Genomic DNA, 17,452 nt, shown 5'->3' with positions numbered 1-17,452 from the left:
GAATTTTTGTGAAATAAATAAAGGAGCTACAATGGTTCATTCCAGGTCAAATCATCCAAGAAATTCCCTTTACCTCAGCTCATATTATTTTGTTAACATTTAAGGGATCGACTGGGACCAAAAAGAAATGGCTACAAATTAAAAAGATTTCTGCTAGCAGATGCATTTAGGCCATCAGTGAGATACTGTACATGTACAGTTGTATGAACACGCTAACAGAATTTAAGCTAAATAAAATTAGAAGCAAAATGCAATACAAGTTCTAATAATGCTTAGCCTCGAAGAAATGTAAGAGAGCTGTTTTTTCTTCCATTTGGAAGCATAAGAAATAGATGCCTGTATCTCCTAAAACAAATGAAAACAAAATTCAGCTGGATGCTGAAAACATTAAGTGTACGTGTCTATACTCCGCAAGCAATAAGTAGAATAATAATGATTTTCAAAAATAATAATGTTTCTTGTCTACTTTTTGATTTTGGTAACAAAAAAACAACTAGTAACCTACATCTTTGTTCCTAGGACTTTGCTGACATAATTTTAAATTAAGCCATTCTCATTCAATTTTTTTTGTTAGAGTTTGTAGGCCTACATACATGGTACAGGTACAAGTATAAAGTACAGTGACTGTGGTAGTGTGTGTGGTTTATCTAGCATCCAGCTGGGTTATTATGGTTCAACTATTTGATAAAGGAAATATATAATACAAAAATAGTATGAAACTCAAATCAGATCAATAAGTGATTAAAGGCAGGCGACATCAACCCTAACCCCCTACAGTGATTTACTATGTAGGATCCAACCTCAGTCTACATGATACTAACCCTGGAGGATATCGAAAAATTTTGACTGGGGATATATTCGTAAAGTAAATAATGCCAATATGGTTGAAAATTGAAAGTACCCTTCAGAAAGGGACAACAATGGCTCAATCGCACGCTAAAAACAGATTTACTAAGTTGAATTTGAGGAAACTAAACATAACACCAAAACTGTTAGACTCTGATTTAATATGATAATATGCCTGATCCCGATGAGTGATTTTCATGAAAGTAGGATTTTTCCTCACTCTAAAAAAATCCAACACCATGTAACTCAACATCCAAACTGTTTGACTGTTGGATAGATACATGATTGTAATGATAGGCCTACATTGTACATGTATTACGCCGGATCCCATAAAGCAAAATAATTTAACAAAACAAGTTTGGGTTTCTGGTGGGTTGAGGTTTACAGTTTGTCCCAGTGGGGGATTAATAGGCTTATAAATAGAAACATCATTCGGCCTCTTAAAGAAATACATTCATGTGAATACAATTTTTAAAATAATCAAAGTAACTAAATGTATACGTTGAGGCATAATGAATTACAAAGTGCTAAATGCAGGTTTCTAATCTTCTTATTTTCTCTCTTTTTAAAATCGTCTCAGCAGTTTTCGGTCTTACGTCTTTTTGTATGATCACTCTATAAAACATTTCCGCCAGTTAAAAATATCCTCAACAGAAGTTTCAATCTGCAACTGGTTCTGGTGACTTACACATTTTATGCGTACTTTGAGTTTTTGTAAATTACATTTTTTTGTATGCTCTGATTACTTAGAGATTTGGTTTTTATAATACAATTATTAAAAAATTACTGTGAAAACGTCTTGAGCCAAGACTATTATGATTAGATATCAAAATGAAATTTTATAGATATTCTCCACTTGAGCTGTTGCGGAAATTTAATTGGGATTTAAATGAAAGATAAAAATATATAATTATACCGTAATAATAAACAGCATGTCCGCTGTCACTGCTCATTAGCATTGACCAAAGCATCTGGTTTTTGCATCACACACGCAATCATATGTAATTGTTATGCGCGTCACCACTGCGCCTCATCCACCATCACTCAGCGCTTTCTCATTAGTGCCCAAGATGGGATCCCTGGCTATGTCCGGTCATGCTCTGGTAATCTCTAATTACGAAGCTCCGGAAAGAGAGACGACGACGCTCTTCTTTTTAACCCTGCACCAGCAGCCGTGCAATCAAGGATGATAAAGGAAAGATGCAGCCCATTGGTGCAGCACTCCTGCAATTGAAGAAACAGTTCTCATGTTTAAGCAGCCATGCGGTTGGTGCTTATCTCGCGTTTCTTCAAACGGCTAACATTTTTTATTGCTGTTGTGCTCTATTTGAGATATATATGAAAGAGAGTTTTTTTTTTAGATTTTAATCATCTTACTTCTATCAAAAACATATGGAACACTTAAAGGGAAGGTATACGTTTGGCTATCAATCTTAAAACTAATGCCAACAAAATCTTACTTGGTTAAAAGTATACCAGTGCCTTTCGATAGTATCTAAAGCATTTTGAGAATTATTTCATTTCATAACGCACTCTCGCAATTGAAGAAACAGCCATCCAGTTTAGTGAATGTCTCGCGGTTCTTTAAATGAAAAAAAAATATTTTAATAATGTAATTTTCAAAATCATATGGAATACTTTTAAAATACGCTTGGTAATCACTCTTAAAATTAATGTCGATGAAAACTTATTAACTTGGATAATAGGCCTATACAAGCAACAAAGAATTTGGAGAATTCCTTCACTTTCAAGTAATGTGGACAAATAATATGCCAGTTTTTATCCCTGAAATTTTAATCTGAGAAACGTTACCTTGTGTATTACGGATTATTCTTCCAGCGTTGACATTAACCCCTTTTCGGCAATATCTCCACAACTTGACCACCTTTTGAAATGAAATTTTCACAGGTTAGTTTTTTGTACAGGATTAAACCAACCGGACAGTTCCAAAAACCAAAGGAATTACTTTCCCTTGAAGGCAGTGTTTCCTGATAGTAGGCCCTAAACATTAAGTGGTGAATGAACTACATGTAAGTGAGGTGGTAAAAAATAAGTGACGATTGAAGCAAAAAAAAATGCACAGCCTGCTAACCGACAAAAATAAAGAGCTCACAACTAATGCCTGATCTTTGTCAAATTCCCTGATTCTGGAAGCCTTCCCCCGAATTATGTGGAATGATTGTATCTCCCTGATTGTGTAGAATATATACATGTACTGTAATCTCCTTGATTGCAAGATTCAATACACCATTCAGGTTGACAGCTCTGTCACAACAAATGATACTGTACATTGTTTTGAATTATAAGCATTTTTACTGCAGTGTTTAGTTACTGCAGGTGCTTCTACATGTAGGTGAACAGTTCTTTTCGTTTGGTGATTTCAACAGTTTCTTAAACCCAATTCACCTCACTCACTGCCTGTCTAAGTGATTTTGTATTAAAAAAAATCAGATAAAAAGCTTATTAATGGGTATCTTTGTAGCTTCCTTTTTTGTTCCAGCAATCAAGCAAATAGCAGATCCCCCCAAATTACACAATGTCAAGTGCACTCTTGTGTGGCAGCCATAAGAGTAACCTTGGACTGTGGTAAGTTACACTGCACCACCCCATTCATACCCAGCGGATTAATAACCCCTGCAGAATGTTGAATAATACCACACACAAAATATAATCCCACCTTTAGGAAATAGGTCAAGTAAGCTAAACATCCTGGGCAACCCTTCTGATAATGAACGCATAAGGCCAAGTAACAAAATATACCAGTTGGTCGTCCAGGTGTTTAAAAAAAAAAGATGAGGACCTTTTTATTTGTTTTTTATTTCTTTCAAAGATGGCCGCTAGCCAAGAATTTTAACTCACATTGGCCACCTTTTTCTGGTTAAAGTCACCGCTTACTTTTTTGTAGTTACAAGTTCTTTGAAGTAGAGAAAATTTGTCTTGTTCTTGAAAAAAAAGGAAAAACAGATATTTCTACCTCCATGATACACAAAAAAAAAAAAAAAAAAAAAAAGGATGCGAGAAGGGACGATTAACTGTTATTATTTTTTATTTGGCCTAATTGAAACTTGCTGGGTTTCTAGGTGCAAAGGGGCAATAGGATTGCTCTATAATAGATGTATTGTGTTCATTTTTTTCCTTCTTTGGGGGTTGTATTTTTACGGAAGTGGGGTGTTTGTATGCTGCTGTGAGTGCAGAGTTCGTCGACTCTTGTTTTGCGCTTTAGTGGCTTGCTTTGATGATAACGTGGGCACTTATCTGGTGGAGTTAGAAAGGCCTATTTAAAGAGAGGTTCTACATGTACCATTGGTAATTACGTCAAAGTTTAAATACCATTTATTTTAGAACTTATTTGGCAAGAAGCACTTCAGCTGTTGATATTAGAATATTTTGAGAACTGATTCCCTTCAAAGGAATGTGGTTTAAGAGACAGATTAAAGTGCATTTGATCTGAGAAATATTTCTTTATGAAAATGTGTATTCCAATTGAGGGTTTTCTGATGGGGATTGTTCTTCGTAAGGACAGTACTGCTCTAGATTTTTGAAACGTTGGTTTTATTACGTCATACTGTTTACCGGTAATAGGATTAAAACAATCGAATGGATCTGAAAACCTTACCCTTGCCCTTTAAAGTGACTATTCGTTAGCATTAAAAATTCATTTAAAGCGTTTTGACAAAATACGGTTGTAAACTTGGTTTCAAATGCTCAGTGGACCGAAGGCTCGTAAATCTTGCGGTCTACGTGTAGCTGTTAGTACACACCCACATTGTATTATAATAGTAGGATACATCAGGGCTGTTTGTGTATTGGGCTGTACATGAATTGTATAGCTAATTTTAAAGAATTTTGTACTTTTTGTAAAAAAAAACAGATACATTAAACTTCCTCAGTTGGAAGAACGTAATGATGGTAGAAAGCTTCCCTTAAAAATATTACTTGCTGAGATGCTGTAGTTTTTGAGAAATGAGTAAAAAAAAATATACATACGTGTATATATTTTTCGTCTCAGAGAGACGTAAATATTTTAGCATGTAATTTAAACATATTAACCAGTTATGGTGAAATTTCATAATATTGGTAAATACATTTTACCTAAAGTAAAACTGAGACTAAAATAAATTTTGCGACATTGTTTTTAACTAGTTTCTCAAAAACTACTGCACCCCAGCAAGTGTTTTTTAGGGAACCTTTATAGGCCTACATACATGTACTACCATTATCATCAAACTGTTTAAGTTTAGTGTACATTGTGTTTTGCGTACCCAGACCTTTAAAGCTATTAAATTTTAGTATCAGTCCCATATATTATTATAGTTGCGATAGCATAACCCTCCTTCCGCCTATCACAAATTAATATTATTAGTAAAACTGCGTTGTAAATGGCACACGTTTTTGTCTAAATAATTTGTTGGTGAGATGTTCTCAGATCGTAGCCTTCTCTCAAAAGGTCAGTAAGTTACATAGTACTTGAAACAAAATAATAATAAATGAATTAAAGGAAAATACATATTTGTTCTGTTTTGAGTAAACATAGTTTATTATTCAGTGACCATTTCTAGCTTCAAGGTGACTGTTTTAATGAAATGTTAATATCTGTAAAGATTAATATGCAGAACAAATACAATGTAAGAAGATTGAACATGTAAGCTTATAAATGTACGTACATATGAAGATCGTGTACATGTACTAAGTTGTATACCATTTGTTTGAGGTTCTGTTCTTTGAAGAAACTATGTCGTTGAAGATTTGCCAGTATTTTGTGTAACTTTTCCTAGGGAGAGTGTGTACAATTAAAGGTCTGTGTATTACTGGCAATCCTTTTAAGTGCTTTTAATTTTTCACCAACAGTGTTTTCTTTACAATTGCTTTGAACAGAAGTGTTGTTTGGGATCAAATAATGAATTTGTTTTCTTTAGTTGAGGCAATCCCTTTTAATGCTGACATAACTTTCTGCCAAAAATGTTTTTACTATTTTTTTAAAGGCCCTTTTTGGCTTGTTTCTTCATAATGATGTTGCTGACGAACTATCCATGTACTGTACACCCAACTACACGTAAAAGTATGTAAACAAGCTTGCTCTTTAATGTTTACCCACATAAGTCAACAAATTGTTTTGCTAACACAACAATCATTGTTTGCACACTTGCTTCGATCAAAAAACCAAAAGGAAAATCCAATTTGTAAAGCATTGCGATCATTAGTACGTGTGCGAGACCGAAAAGTAAATGTACTCAAACCTCCCTCCCCACACTATGATTAACATTATTATAATGTAAACAACAGTCACATAATTTGCATTCCGCTCGTTAAACTATCTCCCCCCCAATACCAAGAGTTCCTCTTGAACAGATTCATGAATCCAACAACCCTGCTCCAAGCAAACCCACTTCTAGGTCGCCACTAATTAAAAAAGAAAAAAAAGAAAAAAAAAGGAAATACAATTTATTTTTCATAGCCTCCTCTCATTACAATTAATCAGGAGCCGTTGTGTCGCAACTCTAGTTGTTTTTCTACATTTCCTTAAGCCCTCCCTGGTTTGGCGGTCGAATCCCCCTCCTGAACACACAGCACAGGGGCGGTCCCAACCATCCAAGCCGCCACACACAAGGCTTGTGTGCAACCCAATACACAGGCAGATGGATGTGAACTTGATTGCCGGACCAGAGCCGTAATTGCCCAGCTCTTATGCTGTTGGCACCGTGCCAAATGCTTGGATGTATTTTGCACGCACCCGATTGGGCAGTGTTATCTGGAGAGCGCGGGGGCTGGCCAGCCTTCTCTCTCAGGCTGAATGCACACACACTTGGCTCTCTATGGGCTTTGGCGCTTGACTAGCATTGCACCTGCCTCGCTCGTTGAGGGTTTCTGTGGGGCTGGCCTTGTTCCTGCCGCACTGCTTGGCTTCTATTCTCCTTCGACTACATTTTGTACTCACAGTCAGGCCAGAGTTTGGGGGGGCTTTTTGCTATGTTTATCTCTGATAATGTGGACAGGGGCGAGAGACACAACAAAGGGATTCCTGATGATGGTGCCTGCTAAATGCAGCATGTTGCCTCTGTTGTGTAGTGGTGTGAGCCCTTTGTGTGGCTGGCATAGTGTGGTTTGGATCATCCCTTGGAATGAAGAAGAAGAGGAAACTGATGACTGTGTTTGAGGACATCATCACAAGGTCAGTATAGTAAACGCTGAATCCTCTTTGTTTGTGTTCCAGTTCCATATGGTTCAGTGGGGTGCGTAGGAGGCAGGAGGGGTTACAGTCTCCAAAAGATATTTTGTTTGTTAGTACTGTCTTTTTTTGGGGGGCTCTCGCCACGGAGCAATACAATATGATTCAGTCAGAGAGATGTGGCTTAAAGATTAGGGATTCACGGACAACGTACTTTGTAGCCGTCAATTTATTTGATAATATTGACTCCATTACGGCATCCGGATATGATCTGATTAAGAGCGTGTGTGCTGTAAATCTATTCATTTATGCTGGCGACGAGCTGTGCACTTTAAAGCTGATTGCAATGGAGTGATTTTTTTGTCAAGTTGGTAAGCAAATTGAATCCTTTCATGAGATTTTGTCGTTGTCGAAAGTAGGTCATCATATTTGGCGCATTTGAGTTCAGACTGGAAAACGTTGATTAAAATTGTGAAAAGTATACACCATGAATGTGCCGGATATTTGGAATTTTTTACCTTTTGTAGGGGTGTTTATATTCAGTCTGTTTTTGTTTGGTTTTGTTGTAAAATTGGGGGTTTATTGTGAAGCCTACAGTTTCTCATTTGCTTGATTTTATACACCATTGCTTACGTGAATCATTCATGATTCAACCAGTATTGGTTGTTGAGCAGTGATTCACTATAAAGTTGTGTTTTAGAATTGCAATTTTAATCAAAAAACATAAATAACTGTAGAGTGTGTATCATTGTCATCATCCTTCGTGTCCTTGGACGGAATTGAAGAAGTAGCTTTGATGAAATGGTGCCAGGTTGGTTTATCCCTCATGAGTTGTTGGGTCTCGTTCTGATTGAGATTTGTGTCTTTGGTGATGAACATGTAGGCCTATAGATAGTGTTAAAAAAAATAAAATATCAAGTGAGGAAACAAGAAAATTTTGATGCATTTTCTTATGGTGTGGATGCTTATAAGGAAAATGCACTCTGAGAAGTGTTAAAAATCACACCTGTACCACAGTAGTCACAACTTTAAGATGGAATCTTTGTGTGGACACACTTTCATTTGACTTTCTCAAAGATGAACTGGGTAAAACAAAGAGAGGGCAAGGATGCTGTTCACATAGTGCTGTGAACACTTTTTTCATTTGTTTATAGTTTCAGGGTTTTTTCGTTTTCAAATAAAAAATATATAAAAATGTGGTAAAACTACACCAAAGCATGACATTCTGCCTACATGTACTGATTTTGATTTTGATTTTTGATTTTTGTTTTTGCCATTGGATAAAAAAAAAACTTAGAAATCGTGATTAATAGCTTGAAAAGTCTGTTGCCTGCACTGTGAACATTTAGGTCAGCTCATGTGTAAAGTACTTGATAAAATATTCCTACCTTTTTACAATGACCGAATATTAATGCCTGAACTGCATGATTGTACACAAATAGTTTTTTGTTCTTGCCTTTAACTCTTTATAGTTTTGTTGTTGCTTTTTTGAGGGAAAACTGCAAAATGTATTTTTTGCTTACACATTTCCTGGTGCTGTACTAGTACCAGCATATTATTATTATTGTGTATTTTGAAAAACCCCTGTGGCTACTTCTACCACTGCATGCGTAGCCATAGTGGTGGTGTACGTGTGCTGACCTGCTCCGAGCAACACAAAAGACATATACAAGTTCAGGTGCCTCTGTAAATACATTTGAGGGCTTGACATTATAAATAACGACTAACATTCCATTGGAGGTCAATTTCAACATGAGAGCGAGTGAAAAAAATGGACTTTCGATTTAGATCTGTGGGTATTAAAGATGCACTACTGTGAGTAGGTCAACAAACTGTTAAAACGAGATTTGGTAAATTATCCATTCACAGGCCTGGTTATGTGGAATTGCAAGGCCATGGCCTTTACTGCCCATGGTCTTGGCATTGGTGTCCTTCAAAAGTTTCCTATATATACTTTAAGAGTTTCCAAAGAAAGCTGCCTTTTGCAACTTTGATATTAAGAGATTCAGTGTGCCACAAGAAATGTTCCGTCTATTTTTCCCATGCAAAGTTTGCGTGATGCGATGGTTCTGTCAAAAGTTGACAGTTATTTTGTAACCCCACGAGTTTGGTTCCACGTGTCATTCAAATGAAGTCCAAACTAATCTCTTACGTACATGTACATGTAGGGATATTTTTGTTAAGGCATTGTGCACATTGTGGGCCTAGATGTTAAGTTTCATTGCATTATAGGCATAATAAATCATTTTGTATTTTTATGTAGCCCTGGTTGGTCTTTGTTAGCGGAGGTGCCAGGCCTTCTCCTTTTTCGTGTTTGTACTAATTTCCCTGAGTTCAGTTGATTGCATGTTTGATTGATAGCAGTAGTTATTCCACAGCTGTCAAATGGTGACCTGAACCTGAGGTCAGGTCAAAGGGCATGCTGATCTATCTACTACATGTACTAATACTCTTATTTTGATGTCACAGTTTACAGTTAGGGCTTGTCAATGTTGGCAGTTCTGAGTTTCAACAGTTTCCGGAAACCAACTTTTATATAGACACATGTGGATGTCTTTGGGTTGGGCACTTAAGTCCTGTGTTGTGTTTAGTTGTGTCTACACAGATATGTACATGTGCTCTGTTAAGATGCCACTTTTTTATTTGTAATGTTTGTCCAAAACAGTGAAAGATAATAGTTTAAAAATCAACATGAATATATTAAGCTTTTTCAATGTGCATTTATTTTAAGTTACTTTAGGAATGATTGATTGCTCATGTGCATGTGGCCTGTTTGATCACTTGAATTGTGATACTAAAAAAAAGAAGTTGCAAATTCATTTAATGTTTAATTTGTTTTCATCAGATCTTTAGGCCTTATTAAAAAAACATGCAAAATACTTGAAGTATTTGCTCTTAAACTTAATCAGTGACTAGCCAGTGGGGCAGTAGCTTTTCATTTCACTTGTCAAACAGTTTTTTTTTTTTTTTTTTTAACTAGTCCTTTTTTCTATGGGGATGTTTTTAAACTCTGTAGACCACTTTGAGAAAATATTTACTGGTCCTCGCGTGGTTGTCCCAGGAGGTTTTCAGTGACTGGTCAGCAGAAGCCATTATAGCTTCTCATTACACAAGTCCGCCAACTTTGTCACCTGTCCTTACATTGTATTCCATATTTTAATAGGGATGTTTTTCAACACTGGACTAGACAGCTGGACCATTTACAAGGAGGTGGATTTTGACTGGTCCTCACATGTTTGAATCAGCTGGGGACCACAGTGTCTGGGATATTTTAACTAGCCTTTGGCCAGTGGGCCTCTGAAGGTGTTAAGTGAGAACGCTGTACTTCCAGGAGACAAAGGATGCATCTGCCTCCTCTGGCCTTGGTGCCTCCTTCAATGTCTCCTTCATAGAGGTGCCACTTTAAAGGGTACTTTTTGTATGACAGAAAACACAGTTCACAGATTTACGTAAAACTTACACTGTTTAAGATAAAAATGATGGTAGAAAACTCCCCTTTAAAAATATTATTTGCTGAGGTGCTGTAGTTTTGAGAAACGAGTGAAACAGTTGTTACCTAAATAATTTTGGTGGAGCAAAAACTATTTTGGCATACATGTACATCAGATTTTTGGGATTCTCATGAAAACATTGCTCTGTGTTTTTCATTTTTTTTTTTCAAAACTTGTTAAGTAATGAAGCTGAAACTTCTGCAGGTAAATTATATTTAATACATCTTCATTCACAGTGAGTAGGGATTGATTTCATGATTTTAAAACACATGATCTACAAAAGGTACCAAAACCCTTTCTATATTTCATTGAAAGTTTTGTGTGATCACTCAGTATTGACACACATAAAACGGTACCTTTTCATATTTGACCATTGTTATGAGAGAGAATGAAAAGTGTAATGGTCTACCAATGTCTGTTTAGGCACTGGAGTCTCATGTGACTGAAAGTGAAAGGAAATCAGGCTGTGTTTGTCTTGAAAAGTTGGCTCTGCGGTTTCATATGAATACCACATTACATAGAAATCACATGACAACAATTACCTCATGTCTATAAATAACCTATTTGTCTCCTGGCCTACTTCCTTGGTTAGTGCATGTACAGCGAAGTCGGACAAACTGATTGCCGGGTATTAACTCGTTGTACAAAACGACTACAAAGACATATCAGGATAGCATAAGTTGATTGATTGAGTAGATTCAAATGAAAAAAATGACAGCAGACTGTATTTATGTAGCAAGAAGAAGGGAACAAGAACATTGCCTCTTTAGACCTTTATCATGCTGCAGCCATCTTGAATTTTTTTCCATGGATATCAATGTTACCAAACCGAGGCTTGAAGAACAAAATAATCTGGTTCCTGTTTGCAAAATGATTATTAATTAGCATTCATTATTGTAATTCGATACACTAGGAACATGACCAAGAACGAGGCAGCATAAAAAGGTCTATTCTTCCGAGGATGTATCTCAAAGAAGACTACACACTATTCATACTTTTATGGCTGAGGTTTTAAATCCATTGAGGTACTTAAAATTGCCATCTGCCAGTCTGCAGGGCCAAGAATTTCAACTTTGAGAGGGCAAGGCCATTTTCATTTTGCAAAAGGGCACTATGATATAGATGGGACACTTTTGAAGGAGCACCAAGGCCAAGACCTGAGGCAATAGAGGCCATGGGCCTCTGTGTAATTCCAGGCCTGCACCTATTAACATCGAGCAGAAGTTGCAAGTTGCCCGGCTTGACTTGAAATTGTAGGAGAAGCATACTATTAAGTACTGTTTTATTCCACTTTGGCACAATTTTTTTGTGTGAATCAAACGTTTGCGTTAGGTGCAGCTTGGATTTAGAAGTAGGACTTGTGGAAAAGCTGGCGGACTGATCACATGACAAGCTAACTGGTCCTGCTGGCTAGCCACTGAAATAATAGACCCTTCCCATGAAATATGTAAATTGCACATAGCGCGTGCGCAGTAACGTTTTGGTTGGCAAATTGAGGGAACATCGCGCTGTTTTGCACACAGGTAATGGGTGCGTCACGCAGACGCGATGGCGCGTCTGCTTAGTGCACAACTTTATGGCGTTTGCCAACTAACAGGGTCTGTACGCATGCGTGAATGTAATTAGCATATTTCATGGGAAGGGTCCATTAAGGACAAGCCCTGCAAATGTACCATTTTTTTGTAAGGCCCTATTCTGAAGTAAAATATTTGCATTCAGTTAAAAGCAGTAATTTATTTCACTAAAGATGAGATCCAATATTTTGGCCTAATAATAACAAAGCGGAGCCGCTCGTCACCCTCAAGTCAAACCCTGTCCTAATCAGACCGTTCAAAATACCACGCTTGTCAAGAAAATAAAGAACTCTTACTTTGTATTAGACACAGAACTTTGCTTCCAAATATTTTGTACTGATGCGTCCCCCGAAAACACAGAACATCTGGAAAAACAGTCAATCGGTAAGAAATGCACTGTTGGGCAACATGATGCTGAGTGTCTAATAACAGAGCCCAGATCCTGCTGCGGTAGGCTGGCTTCATCCATCTTTGTCGTCATGCGGGGCAAGTATTACTTCCCAAGCTGTGGTATATTGGGTTTCTTTCACACGTCCCTGGCTATCGTTGGATTTTTACCCCCCCCCCCCCCCCCTCATCTCTTTCCTCCGTGCATCAGAGACAATCAAGCACTCTGGTAATAAAGCGACAGCTGCACGCACTACTGCACATCATAATATCAGCGTTGCTCATGTGACAACTCCGAACCCCCCCCCCCCCCCTACCTACATCTTATGAAGTTCCCTGGTCGGCGACAACGATTTATTACATTGTTAAAAACCCCGCTGCCTAGCACTTAATCCAATTCTGGATGATATCCTGGAGGTGGCATTTATTTTGTTGCAGATTATCTCTTAAGATGTCAGAACGAGTGTGTCTCCAGTGAGACGCCAATTTTTTTTTTTTAATGATCGTGTACATGTATGTGGGGTGTCGAGAAGATGTTTGCTAGAAGTTCTTGGTCTTAAGATGTCCCCTTGCGACGGAGACATTTGAGAACTCGGCGAGATGCGAGTAAATCCGCCAAATGAGTGATGGATGAAAAACACCAGACAACAATATTTTGAGCTCCTTGTTTTGTATAAAAATCAAAGTGTGCATTGAAATGTGTACTGAAGGATCTTTAGTTTTATAACTGGGAAAATCTTACCTGTCACTAACGGTTATTATTTTTAGCCCCCATGTCGAATATTACAAGTCCAAAGTTGTCAATATTTTCACAGTCGGACAGTCAAGAGTGCATCGGAGGAGGGAAAACACGGTACAACTTTGAAAATGGTATTTACTGCAGTTGGAACCAACATAGTGCAAGTAATTGAGGACAACTATTGTATGCAAGTCTAGCAGGCTTTAAGGTTAATTATGCTGGTTGGGTTGTTATTGTTTGTTTGGGGTATTTTTTTGTCTGGATTTGGGGACATCATATGCATACTGACACTCACACACAATTACTATTTTGTTTGTGGGGGGGGGAAATATTGTTCAAATTTATTTAAGTATTGTCCACAATCATGACCATTATCCATTTGCTGTTTGTGATTCATCCAGGATCCAATACCAGCCTATATTTGTTGAGTCTTTAAAGCAGTATTTTCTGCTCAACAGCTTTATTAAATTGGGCCCAGGTGTACATGTGGGCCTAACATGTGTGTAGCAAAGTGATTTGGGGTTTCAGTTTGGGTGGGTGTGATCTTCATATTCTATTTTCTCAACATTTGGCCGCATTTAAAACAGAATTTGTGTACTCGTATGAGCCATGTAATCGATCGATCAACATTCAAAATGTTTTTGATGTTTGCCAATCCTGTGTATGCACACTTTGCCTTAATGTAGCTACGTCAGGATTGGCTACATGTACTCCTTCTAACCCCCAGTCCGATCTCCATGAGCGATGGAGAAAAATATCGACTGAATTAAAAAGTCATTTGGATCATTTCCGCTGAACTCTGCTTGTCTTGGCACTGTCCTCATACTTGCTAAGTACATGTAGCCCCCTTTTCTAAATGGGTCAAGAAAACATTAGAGTTGTCTCCCTAGTTTAAGGAGAAGGATGCTTGGCTTATAGTAGACCGAGGAGTGAGGACATTTGTGTTGTTGAAGAAGTGGATCGAGGGGCTCTGGGTTTTAGAAATATTCAAGCCCTCATTATGTTGCAGGCCTCGAACAATGTAAATTTGTACAGAAACATCGCACAGGGCACCATGGCAAAAGCACACCATGGCAATTGCTGTAGTGCCCTGTGAAGTTGGACTTGAAACTCATAATTTTTTTAATTTTTTTTAATATAACTTGTAGAATGCCCCAGATTGCATGGTAAATGATTTTAAATCAAAGATAAACACCCAGTTAATGATCTGAGGACCTTCAGCATGCTGAGGTTCAAACTTCCAATCTTTGTTTCAAGAATGCCCCACAGTTGTGTGCAGGATTTCACAAAGAGTTAAGAGTCTTATCTTGGATAAGGCAAGTTACGTGTCGTAACTTAGGACTAGCCATATGTTTTAAATATCTTGAGCAAGCCTATGTTTTACTTGGGTTTTAACTTCACACTCCTACGCAACAAAACTGTTTTGAATTGAAAATGAATTTAAAAAAATAAATCACCTTTTTAATTGTGTGTTGGCCTTTGGTAGTACTTGAATTTCATCTTTAAGATGGGAAGGTATTTTCATTTTGCACTTCCATTTGTTCATCACCAAAATCATTCCTCATTTACAAAAGACAAATTTCAGCTACATACATTGTGTACCTTTGTTTAGTTTTAAATATGAGATGCTTTGAATCTATGCCCGCTATATGGACATGTATAAAGAGGAAAAGGAAATGCAACATATTATGAGCCAATTGAAATTATGATTCCTCTTTCATTGCCGTTTCCTTCCTTCCTTTGAGGAGAAAGATCAGAATTATTTCTTTAACCATCGGGCGCTGCCAGAGGATCATGGCAGATACCATCATGTTTGCAATCAACAAGAAACGAAAAAAAGCACAACTAGTTGTCTGGCTTTGTGGGCTGCCTGTTGACAGCGACCAATATCATGGTCTTGATAAATTAGGCAATAAATTCTACCATCTCCCTATATCTGTAGACACACTAGGTCTCTTGCCTCCTTATTACCCTGGGGATGAGGACCTCCTTAGTTATGCGCTCTGGGGATGAGGAAGTATAAATTATCACATCTTACTAATAAAATCATCAGGCTTTGACATGGATGAATCTGCCTTTGTATAAAAGTGCTGATGTATAGCTAAGTTACATTATTAACAAAAGAAAGAGAGGTTTCATCATTGTTTGGAGAATGAAAGGGCTGGGACAGATACATGGTAGAGTGAACCCCTCCCCCCCCCCTCCCAGGCTTATCAGATACTTAAAGGAGGCAACAAAGGCATGCGTATCGTACATGCCCCCTGGTCATTGCCTTGATGCCTTCAAAATGTTAACAGTAGAAATGTACACTTTCCTCATAAGCATTGGTGCTCTATAAAATACAGTTAATATTATTATTTCAAAAACGAATCATACAGGCCTGCCTCACTTACTGTATTTCTTAATGAAAGATTCTGGAATGGGTACCATTCCTCACAAAAACATTGTACAAAAAAGAGGTATTTGTATGTGGGTTTGGGTTTTTTTTTGTGGGGCCTTGATTGTTAAAATAGAGGCTTACAAACAGAGTGGGTTTTTTTTTTTTTTTGCTTTTTATTTAATTATTATTACTATTTTATTTAGTTTTATTTATTTATTTTGTTTGTGGGGGTGGGGAGGGGGCTGGTCAGGTCAAGTGAGTCGTCTGTGCGGAATGGAATTTATACGGGATGAGTCTTGCCAAAATAAACTCAATTAAATTCCCGTCAATGTTATCATTACTCATGATATCACTCGCCATATGATTTACTTTCTGGCGAATTCACTTTGCACGTTCTTTCGGGTGACCTACATTGATTTTATCACCAAATGACGCCTTAATGTTTATGCCAACGTTTGTTTTTTCATGACACCTTTTTCTAATGACAATTTACTGTAAAAATAGTTTTTTTTTTTATGAGAAATGATAAGACCTTGCACCAGGATGTTGATTTCCATCAATTAGGACTAAGCTCATATAGCCACCCTGAAATAAAACAACCCAAGGAAATGACTGAAAAAATAAATAGTGTTTGAGTTGGCAGCCGCACCCCTGACGTCTCTCGCTCATGATGTCCGAGTGTTTTTGTTATTTTTCCAAGAGGATGCAGGATGCAAGCAATTGTGCCGGCTAATAATTAAGATTTCGCAACGTCAACCTAGTCGAGGTGTTAATGAGCAAAGTATGAACGGCTACACAGGCCTGTATGTTTCGTTTTTGAAAGGGCAAGGGCACCAAGAAGGCATTTTCTCCTTGGTGAAGGGCACCCTGTGCGGACATTGTAAATTTCTACTGGAGCATTTCATGGAGGGAATCGCCTCTGTTGCTTCTGTGAAGTTCTCTTTAAAAGTAAAGGAGTGAAAAAAACCTTCTTTGAAGAGCCATGAGTGTGTATGACAACTCTTTTTGGAGTGGTCTTCCACTCTTTTAGATTGAAGTTTGCATCTTTTTTGAGTGATTTTTCACTCTGTCTTAACAAGTGAAATTACCACCACTCTTTTTAAAGAGCCATATAATATGAGGGACAGCTTGAAATGTAAAGAGTGGTGTTTTTCACTCTTTTACATTTACCGAGTATCTGGCCTGTAGTGACAGGGTTAATCTACATGTAGCTCTTAACTATGTTTAGTGACTTCACTTACCAGCAGGATCAGTTAGCTTTTCGTTTTACTAAACTGTCGGCTTTTTTACTGGTCAGTATTTCAAATGGTCTAGGGATGCTTTTCAACACTGGACTAGTCAGCCGGACCACTTGCTTAGAGAGAATTCTGACTGGTCTTTTTGACTTGTTAAAGGAAGGGAGAACGCTGAGTGGTGCAAACATTGTTTAAAAATCTTGTAAAGACAGTGGACACTATTGGTAATTGTCAAAGACCAGTCTTCTCACTTGCTGTATCTTAACAGTGCATAATATAACAAACCTGTGAAAATTTCAGCTCAATCGGTCATCGAAGTTGCGAGATAATAATAAAAGAAAATAACACCCTTGTCATACAAAGTTGTGTGCTCTCTGATGCTTGATTTCTAAATCTGAGGTCTCGAAATCAAATTCATCGAAAACTACTTCTTTCTCGAAAACTACGTTACTTCAGAGGGAGCCGTTTATCACAATTTTTTATTCTACCAACCTCTCCCCATTACTTGTTACCAAGTAGGTTTTTATGCTGAAAATTATTTTGGGTAACTACCAATAGTGAACACTGCCCTTAAACAAGAATGTAATTATATTATAACAAATTTTTAAAAACATGCACTCTTCCGGAGCCATCC

At 37.5% G+C, this 17,452-nt stretch overlaps 1 protein-coding gene across 2 annotated transcripts in view; it reads left to right on the top strand.

The window, feature by feature from the left end:
- Nucleotides 1-17,452, top strand: part of LOC139942136 (small ribosomal subunit protein uS11m-like) — a 51,000-nt gene that overhangs the window by 3,974 nt on the left and 29,574 nt on the right. Inside the window, exon 1 of one of the 2 annotated variants that reach the window (XM_071938859.1) lies at nt 6,652-7,015. The exons of the other annotated variant lie outside the window; for it this stretch is intronic. The gene's annotated coding sequence lies outside the window, so the exon portion shown is untranslated. Of the gene's footprint in view, nt 1-6,651; nt 7,016-17,452 lie in introns of those variants that run through there. 2 annotated transcript variants of the gene reach the window in all.

Source organism: Asterias amurensis, chromosome 9 (assembly GCF_032118995.1).
Source record: "Asterias amurensis chromosome 9, ASM3211899v1".
Taxonomy (NCBI): domain Eukaryota; kingdom Metazoa; phylum Echinodermata; class Asteroidea; order Forcipulatida; family Asteriidae; genus Asterias; species Asterias amurensis.
Note: the sequence above shows the minus strand (reverse complement) of the source record. Positions and strands in the feature narration are given on the sequence as shown.